Source organism: Orcinus orca, chromosome 3 (genome assembly GCF_937001465.1).
Source record: "Orcinus orca chromosome 3, mOrcOrc1.1, whole genome shotgun sequence".
Classification (NCBI taxonomy): Eukaryota; Metazoa; Chordata; class Mammalia; order Artiodactyla; family Delphinidae; genus Orcinus; species Orcinus orca.
In genome coordinates this window covers 172,917,882-172,928,012 of record NC_064561.1, presented here as the reverse complement: position 1 = coordinate 172,928,012, position 10,131 = coordinate 172,917,882, and positions in this window count along the sequence as shown.

Genomic DNA, 10,131 nt, shown 5'->3' with positions numbered 1-10,131 from the left:
ATTTTGTAGTTTTAAAATTTCTTGTATATGTTTCATTAGAATTATACGTAAGTATTTCTCTTTTTTTTAAGCAATTATAAATACTGTATTTTTTCTTTTGGTGTCCATGAATTCATTGCTACTATTCAAAATACAATTAATATTTTAATGTTTATCTTTTATTCTACATATTTGCTAAACTCACTGGTTCTAGGTGTTTTTGTAGATTTCTTAGGATTTTCTACATAATTATGTCATCTGCAAATAGAGAACAGTTTTATTTCTTCTGTTCCAATTTGTATGCCTTTTATTTCTTTTTCTTTCCTTATTTCACTAGCTACAACTTCTAATATTATGTTGAATACAAGTAGTGAGAGCAGACATCCTTGTCTTGTTCCTCATCTTAAGTGGAAAAGCATTCCATCCTTCACCATGAAGTACAATGTAAGCTATAGACTTTTATACATACTCTTTACCAAGGTGAGGATGTTCTCCTCTACCCCTGTTTTTCTGAGAGTTTTTATCATGAATGGGTGTTGAATATTGCCACATTTTTTCTATATCAATAGATATGATCATGTAATTTGTCTTCTTTAGCCTATTAATATGGTGCATTACACTGACTGATTTTTTGAATATTGAGCCGACCTTGCATCCTTGGAATGAACCCAGCTAAGTCATGGTGTATCATTCTTTCTATGTTTCTGAATTATATTTACTAATATTTTATTAAGGATTTTTATGTCTATATTCATAAGGAATAGTGGTCCGTAATTTTCTTTTTTTGTACTTTCTTTGTCTGGTTTTGGTATTAGGTACTACTAGCTTCATAAAATGAATTGAGAAGTGTTAGCTCCTCTTCTGTTTCCTGGAAGAGATTGTATAAAATTGGTGTTAATTCTTTAAATGTTTGGGAGACTTCTCTAGTGGAACCATGTGGCCTGGAGATTTCTTTATGTGAAATTTTTGCTTTAATGAATGCACTTTCCTTAATTGTTATAGTTATTCAAATGATCTACTTCATATTGAGTGAATTGTGATAGTTTGTACTTTTCAAATTGATCTATGTCATGTCTAGTTATTCAATTATTGATAGAAGAATGTTGAAGTCTCCAACTATAATTATGGATTTTTCTGTTTCCTCTTTCATGTCTATCTGGGTTTGCCTCATACATATTTTGCAGCTCTGTTCTTTGACACGCACATACTTGGGATAACTATGTCTCCTTGGTAGGTTAACCCTTGTATCACTATGTAATATATTCCATTCTCTCTAGTAATTTCCTTTGCTCTGATACCCACTTCGTCTGATATTAATGTAGTCGCTCCTACTTTTTTTAAACTAATGTTTGCATCATATATCTTTTCCATCCTTTAACTGTTAACATACCTATATCGTTATATACGAGTAGATTTCTTACAGACAACATACAATTGGATCATGCTTTTTAATCCACAGTGCCCATTTCTTTTAGTTGGTGTATTTAGATTATTTACATTTAATGTAATTATTGGTAAAAGTAAGGCTTAAGCCTGCACTTTCATTTTTGGGTTTATTGTTCTTTTCTCTGGTTTCCATATCTTTTCTTTTGCCTGCCTTCCTGTGGGTTGCTTGAGCACTTTTAGAATTCCATTTTGATTCATCTCTACTGATTTCTTTGTATCACTTTAGTGGTTTCTCTAGGTATTATATATCCATAACTCATCACAGCCTACCGGTGTCACCATTTTACCACTTTTTGTGACACTTCCATCCCTTTTTGTCACATTATCCTCTCCAGTTTATAACTGTTGTAAATATCTCCTCTCTTCAGAACACATCACACAATGTTAGAACTTTGCTTCAACCGTCAAACATAATTAAAAGGACTAAAATGTACTCTATTTACTCATATTTTTGCTCTTTCCATCGTTCTTTCTTCCTTCCAGATATTCCAGGGTTTCTTCCTTTATCCTTCCCTTTCTACTTAGAGAACAAACTTAAACCATTCTTTTAGGGTAACATAAAATATGCCGGCAACATATTCCCTTAACTTTCCTTCATCTGAAAATGCCAGGATTTACCCTTTCATTCCTGATATTTTTCCTGGATGTGGAATTCTGGGCTGACAGGTCTTTTCTTTCAGCACTTAGAAAATGGGCCACTTCCTTTGGGCCTTCATGACTTCTGATGAGAAATCTACTGTCATCCAAATTTTTTCTCTTACAAGTAAGATGTTTTTCTCTCACTTTCAAGATTTCTTTGTTTTTAATTTTTGCAAGTTTGCCCATGATGTGTCTTAGTGTGGATTTATTTGTGTCTTTTCTGCCTGAGATTCATTCAGGTTCTTGAATCTGTAGGTTTATATCTTTTGCCAAATTTCAGACATTTTTTCCAGTATTTTTAGAGCCCTGCCTTCTTTCTTCTCTCCTTCAAAGACTTCAGTGACATGAGTATGTAGACATTTTTGACTTGGTCCCACAGGTTTCTGAGGCAGTGTTCTTCCCCTCCCCACCTCCCCAAGCTGTTTTCTCTTTGTTGTTCAGATGGGGTAACTTCTATTTTTCTATCGGCCAGTACACTGAGTCTTTCCTCTCTCCACCCATACACTCCTATGTTGAACCCATACACTGAGTTTATTTTGGCTGTTGTATTTCTGTGTTCAAAAATTTCATTTGGTTTTTCTTTATATCTTCTATTTGTTCAATGAGACTTTTGATCTTTTCATTTATTTCAAGCACGTTCGTAATTGTTCCCTGAAGGGTTTTTATCGTGGCTGCTTCCAAACTTTTGTCAGATAATTCTAACACCCCTGGCATCTCATGATTGGTGTCTATTGCTTATCTTTTTTCATGCAAGTTGAGATTTTCCTGGTTGGTATCATGAACGATCTGCACTTGAAATGGAGACATTGTAGGTATTATGAGGTTGAGAGACTCTGAATCTCAGTTAAACCTTCTGATTTAGCTGGCTTTCTCTGACACCTTTCCAGCAGGGGGAGGGGGCTGGGTGCTGCCTCATTAATGGTGAACAGGGTTCTGGGTTCCACGAGGCCTCCTCAGACACCACGGGGAAGATACAAGTCCTGACCCTGCACTAGGCCTCCTCTGACACCACCCCAGTGGGGAAGCGAAGGGGTCTTGTGATCACTTGGTGGGATGGGAGCGGAAGGGTAGGCTCCCCACAGAATTCCCACTGCTAAAAGGAGTTGGGGGATCTCGTTACTGCCCTTAGGGGATGTAGGTCCCAGCTCCCTATTTGGCCTCCTCTAAGACCACCTTGGCTGGGGGCAGGGGGTCCCCCTTGTAACCTGACAAGGGTGGGGATCTAGGCTCCCCCTGCACAGTCTTTGCTGCTGGGTGGGGGTGATGGCCAGTGTCTTCTGTAGTGTCTGGCTGAGTGAAAAAGTTATTGCCTGAAAGTTTTGGTCTTGCAAGGCTGCCCCTTCCCTGGTCCTTTGTCCAGAGAGAGCAGGGCTGTGTTTGGACCTTTGCTGACTGCATCTGTTGGCGTTTCTGAATTGCAGACTTCTTCTGCTCTCAGACTGGGATATCCGAGGCAAAAAGAAAGCCAGAGAACTGAGCTGGGTTCTCAGCTTTGAGCTCCCTCACTGCTCTGCTTTCTGCCCTTCGCCTTGCAGAGTCTTCTTAAGTTTGTTTTATGTAAAGTGTCCAGGGTTTTCATTGTACTTAGTTGGCGAGAATAGGAAAAGTATATCAAGCCCAGCTTCCCAGAAACAGAAGTCCAGAATCAGTGCTTCTCTTTTTATTTGTTAATTTTAAGATCATGTCTCCTGTTTTAAGATTATGTGACCTTGGTCTCCTGAGAGCTACAAAAACAACTGCATAATCTTCTTCTCAAAAGCGACCAATTTTATCAATTATAAAAGGGGGGAACTACACAACCAGTAACGGTCAGAATTTAAGTTCGTTGCACATTTTACTGTCTGTGCCTTTTGTTGTCTCATTTCTTGTTGAAGCCTTATTTAACTACCAACACTGCGATTCTACTCCTATGCCACGATAACCAGACAGAATACCTAGGCAAGGATAACTGACGAGGATGGTAAGTAATGGCCAGGCTTCTGAGAGCCAGTGGCCTGGACAGGAAGAGGTGGGCCCGGGACAGGACCGGAGGGCCTGCAGAGAATGCGTGGCCAGTCCTGGTCTCTAGAAACATCTGGAGGGAGAGAAGGGAAGAGCATTGCCTCCAGTATCTTCTAGAAGGGGACATGCGATGAATTGTCCAACAGAAGTTCTGAAGGAGCAGAAAAGAGCAGGGTTTCCAGACTGGCCTCAGGTTGGGTCCAGGCGTCAGGTTGCTCCAGCAATGGCAAGGTTGGGAGAGAAGGATATGATTCTGCTGTAATTTACGGCAGCAGAACATTTGCTTCCTTAGAGATCTGTTGCTTCCATTGGCCGTCTCTCATTTGCAAGTCAAAGCTTTTATAGGGGTTTGTCTTTGACTCTGTGGCTCTCGTTCTATTGAAGCCCCAGTGCAGAGGCTTCTTCTCAGGACTGCTGAGTTTACCAGAGCATCTTCCTGCTTCCTCCTTCCATAGAATATGAAAGGTAAAGGGCTTGTAAGGCAAAGCCTCCTGTGAAAGGCCAAGAAAAGTAGAGCCTTTAAAACTAACTGCCTCCTTTGTAATTACTGCTTATAGAAAACATGCATCTCTGCTCCATTTTTGAAGACTAAAAAACCTTTCACTCGATATTACCCTATCCATCAGTTTCTTTATAACTAAGTTTACCTCATGTGAATGTGTTCGTACAGGAAAGAAGAGGTCAGAACAGGTGACATTAAACAGATTTTTCAGACACACCTACTGATAATTTGAGAACTGCCTACATTGCTGGGTGGTTAAGATATGGAAATGACCTGGTTTCCCTATTTATTTTTAAATGCTCACACCAAAAGAGAAAAGATGCAAAGCATCACTTTTTTGCAAACATGAAAATTACCTCATGGCACTAAGCTCTACCACGCCGGGAGTTATAATATTCCCCAAAGGTGGGAAGAAGTCAGCGTTCCTTTATTTTCTCTTTGAATTTCACGGCCAAGTGGGCAACATCGGGAATATAAATGAGAGCAGGCGTTGCAGCTGTGCAGATGTTAAATTCACTTGCCTCCGCTCTCCTGGACCATTCCTTTTTTCTTTGATGCTATCTCCCCTCTGTGGGACTTAACAGGCGTCAGCTGGGAGCCACCTTCTCTGATGACACGGGCTCTTTTGACCTCAATTGATTTCATCCTTTTGTATAACACTGTGTTAGTTGCCTGTGGCATTCAACGAATTACCACAGACTTGGTGACTTAACACTAAAGTTCATCCTCTCGGGACTTCCCTGGTGGCACGGTGGTTAAGAATCCACCTGCCAATGCAGGGGACACGGATTCGAGCCCTGGTCCGGGAAGATCACACATGCCGCGGAGCAACTAAGCCCGTGAGCCACAACCACTGAGCCCATGCGCCACAACTACTAAAGCCCACGTGCCTAGAGCCCGTGCTCTGCAACAACAGAAGCCACTGCGATGAGAAGCCCGAGCACTGCAACGAAGAGTAGCCCCCGCTCGCCACAACGGGGGAAAGCCCACGTGCAGCAACAGAGACCCAGCGCAGCCAAAATAAATAAATAAAACATTTAAAAAGAAATAAAGATCATCCTCTCACAGTTCTGCTGGCCAATATCAGTCTTACTGAGCTGAAATCAAGGTGTAAGCAGGGCTGTACTCTCTCCAGAGGCTCTACAGAAGGATCTATTCCTTTCCAGCACTTCCAAGGAGTGTCAAGGAGTGTCTGGTAGTTTCCAGCATTCCTTGGCTTGTGGCCACATCACTCCAATCTTCAAGGCCAGCATCATCAAATCTCTCTCTGCTCTATCCTCACGTTGCCTTCTCTTCTGTGTATATAAAAACCTTCTCTGCCTCTCTTTTATAAGGACATTTGTGATGGCTTTTTAGGCCCACAGGGATAATCCAGGAGTATCACCCTAGCTCAAGGTCCTTAACTAAATTACATCTTTGCCATAAAAGGTAACATTCATATGTTCCAGGGATTAGGACATAGATGACTAATGAAGAGTCATTTTTCAACATACCACGCCACCTCTGTGCCAACAGTTCCTAGCTTTACGTCTCCAGTTTGGCAGCGTCTTACAAAACTAAACAGCCTTTACTCTACACCCCGGCAGCCCTGCCCTTAATATTTACCCAAAGGAGCTGAAAACATGTCCACCCAAAAACATGCACACACATGTTTACAGCAGCTTTATTCATAATTGCTAAAACTTGGAAGCCACCAAGATGTCCTTCAGTAAGTGACTGAATAAATAAACTGTGGCCCATCCATACAGTGGAATTTTATTCAGCTCTGAAAAGAAATGAGCTATCGAGCCATGAAATGGAAGAACACTAAATGCGTAATGCCCAGTGAAAGAAGGCAGTATGAAGAGGCTATGATTCCAACTATATAACATTCTGGAAAAGGCAAAACCAGGGAGACCGTAAAAAGATCAGTGGTGGCCAGGAGTTCGGGGTAGAGAAGGATGAACAGGTAGAGCACAGAAGATTTTCAGGGCAGTGAAACTACTCTGCGTCATCCTATAATGGTGGATATATGTCACTATACTCTTACGCAAACCTGTAGGATACACAACACCAAGAGTGAAATGAAACTATGTACTTGGTGGTGGTGATGGTGTATCGATGTAGGTTCGTGGGGGCGGTGATGCTGTATCGATGTAGGTTCGCGGGGGCGGTGATGGTGTGTCGATGTAGGTTCGTGGGGGCGGTGATGGTGTATCGATGTAGGTTCATCAGTTACAACGCACGCACCTCTCTGGTGCGGGATGTTACTAGCCAGGGTGGCTGTGTGTGTTTGGAGAAGGGGGCACATGAGAAATCTCTACGTTCTGTTCAATTTTGCTGTGAACCTAAAACTGCTCTGAAAAGTAAGTCTGTGTTTTAAAGGGCACTGGCTCCCAGAATTGGCAGACAAAGGACTGCAATCCAAAGTCAAAGAGGATACACGGATGACAAGTAGCACTGGAAAGGTAAGTCAACATCACTAGCCATTGGGGAAAAGCAAATTAGGACACTGGTGTGTTATCACTACTAGTACCCCCATCACAACAGCAAAAACTAAACATAGTGATGACACCAAATGCTGGCGAAGACGGAGAAACTGGATCACTGGTTCGCACATGGCTGGTGGGAACCTAAAATGATACGATCACTATGGAAAACAGTTGGGTAGTCTCCTTAAAAACTAAACATACACTTACCATACAGCTCAGCAATCACATTGCTGGGCATTTACCCAGGAATGCAGTGAAAATGGATGTGCGCACACAAGGCTGTACACAGTTGTTCATAGTGCCTTCATTTCTAATAACCCCAAACTGGGAACAACTACAGTATCTATCTTACAGTAGGTGAACAGCTAAACAAACTGTGGTCCATCCACATCCTGGAATACTACTTCACAGTGAAAAGTAGCAAACGACTGATACGCACAATGACTTGGATGGATCTCAGGGGAAGTACACTGGGTGAAAAAAGCCAAACTCAAAGGTACGTACTGTGTGATTCCATATATACAGAACGCATTCAAAGTGACAAAGTTATGGAGGGGAACACAGCTTAGTGGTTACCAGGGGTTGAGGGTGGTGCTGAGAGAACTCTTATGAGGGAACCATTCTGTATCTCGACTGCAGTAGTGGTTCCACAGATCTACACGTGTGATAAAACGGCATAGAACGGAGCACGTCCATTGTACCAGTGTCAGTTTGCTGGTTGTGACGTTGCACTATAGTTACCTAAAATGTAACCAAACTGGCTGAATGGTTTAAGGGACCTCCCTGTTCTATTTTTGCAACTTTCTGTGAGCTTATAATTATTTCAAAATAAAAAGTCCTTGAAAAGTCTTGTCCTTCTCACAGCCAGCCAGAGGCAGAGCTGGCCCAGGACTCATGTTTTAGCATGAGTCCAGCCCACTTCCTCCCCAGACCACTAGGACAGACTTTCCTGGAACCATGAACATCCCACAGACAAAGTTGCCAGGACCAGGGATTACCCCAAGAATACCCTTCCCTCTGACTCAGGAGCCGGAAGTCCCTCCCCTTGCCCCCTGGAGGCTCTCTGCAAAGCCCATGCCAGCCCCCTCTCCCGCCTGGCTCCTGCCTACCTCTTACCTCTTCCCCTGCTAGGCCAGTGTGAGGCCAGGATGGGGGTGCCAAGGAGGGAGCCCATCCTCAGGGGCTTCTCCCTCAGCCAGCACACGCCAGTCTCAGCCCCAGGCTGCATCCCGTCACCCCTAATCCCCTTGGGCTCCACACCCCAGAGTCCAGGCCCAACCTCATTACTGCACAGTCAGGAAAACTTTCTCACTGGAAGGGGAAGCCAAATTCCATGGGCTGGTCCCCGAGGGCATCTGTGTCCCTCTGGCTAGTTGGGAAGGGGGTCCTGGGTACCTTCTGGCTTCAGCAGACTGCCAGCTGCCCTGGAAAGCTAACCACTACCTATGTGCCGTTACTTGCATAGGAAATTTTATCCATAACCCCTGTTTCCTATTGGACCACAGTCCAGCTTAGAAGTTGGGACCTGATCTGCTAAGGTGGAAAGTGATGGGCCGTCCTTATCCTAACATAAACGCCGTGAGTAAACGTCCTTAAACTATCTGTCAAAAGTCCGGGCGGCTTCTACCTCATATTATATGTTGACTCTGTGGACACGGTGCAGGTTGTTTTTAAGGAGGGCGCCAGCTTCAGATTTTTATATTTGTGTTTATAGGACTGCTTGCTTCTACGAGTAATCTAAAATGCTTTAAATGTTTGCTTAAAAAATTGCTGTGTTTGAAAAAAGTCTTTTCATAAGGCTATTTATCTTTTTTTTTTTTTTTTTTTTTTTGCGGTATGCGGGCCTCTCACTGCTGTGGCGTCTCCCGTTGCGGAGCACAGGCTCCGGATGCGCAGGCTCAGCGGCCATGGCTCATGGGCCCAGTCGCTCCACGACATGTGTGATCTTCCCGGACCGGGGCACGAACCCGTGTCCCCCACATTGGCAGGCGGACTCTCAACCACTGCGCCACCAGGGAAGCCCAAGGCTATTTATCATTTTGCAGGTGCCAGTAAAAAGAGAACATCGGTTTATTAATTAACAAGATAAAATCTGAGACACTAAATGGAAAAGACCATTTCCTTTCATTGGGTTCCATACGCCATTTAAATACATAACACTGTCCTTCACTTTTAAATGACATTAAGGCGAACTAATCTGTCCTAGTATTGACTTTAGGTGGCATTTGGTCTTTTGCCAGGGAGCTTGGCAGTCGTTTCTTTTAGGTTAAATTGCTGCCCAGGCCGGGAAGGAAAACAATGCCTGGAAGATAAGCAAAGTAATTATAAAAAAAAAAAAAAGCCTTGAGCAGATAGCTTTGCTCTCTCAATTAGAGACCCGGAAATAGGTTTCCATCTGTTGGAAGTTTCCATCTGTTGGAAGTTTGGCTGCACCTGCTCTTTGCTTAGTCTGGTCTCACTGCAGGGGGACGTCTTTGCTCGCTTCACCAAGGGATAGTAACTGTCAGCTCTGGCCCATAATCGAAATTGACAGATTCTGCACTTGACATTGAGCAAAGTGGTATTGAAGTCCTAAGTCTAGGCAAGAATTTCCAGTTCCACACCAGTGATAACCCATTTGCACCTCATATCTTAAAGTGCTCCCAAATTTGGAAAGCAGGCAAATCAAATGTGTTTCCATAAAATAATTTCTGAGAAGGATTTGTGAAGCTGAGAGGCCAAGGATGACCTGACCACTGCATGTCCATTGGCGTGGTCAGAACCTTTCCGCTCTGCCTCTAACTTCCTCAAATGGGTTCTATTCCACGGTTCTGTGTATTTTTCTTCCTTGGGAGCATTTTGATTCCTGAGGAGACTCTAATTGTCCACAGTTGGGAATGATTGTGAAATCTTATCCTCCCTATCAATGCGTGCCAATGTCCCCAAGGCGTTCATGTTTCAGTGTGGGTGAATAAGCCCAAAACAAGGAAGCTATTGCTCAGTTTGAGTAAAAAAAATTTTTTTTTTTTTTAAGCAAACGTAAATCATAGTCATGAAAGCACGGATTTGGGGGGGTGGTAGCCAGGGTACTTTATGAAAGAAAACTGACTCATT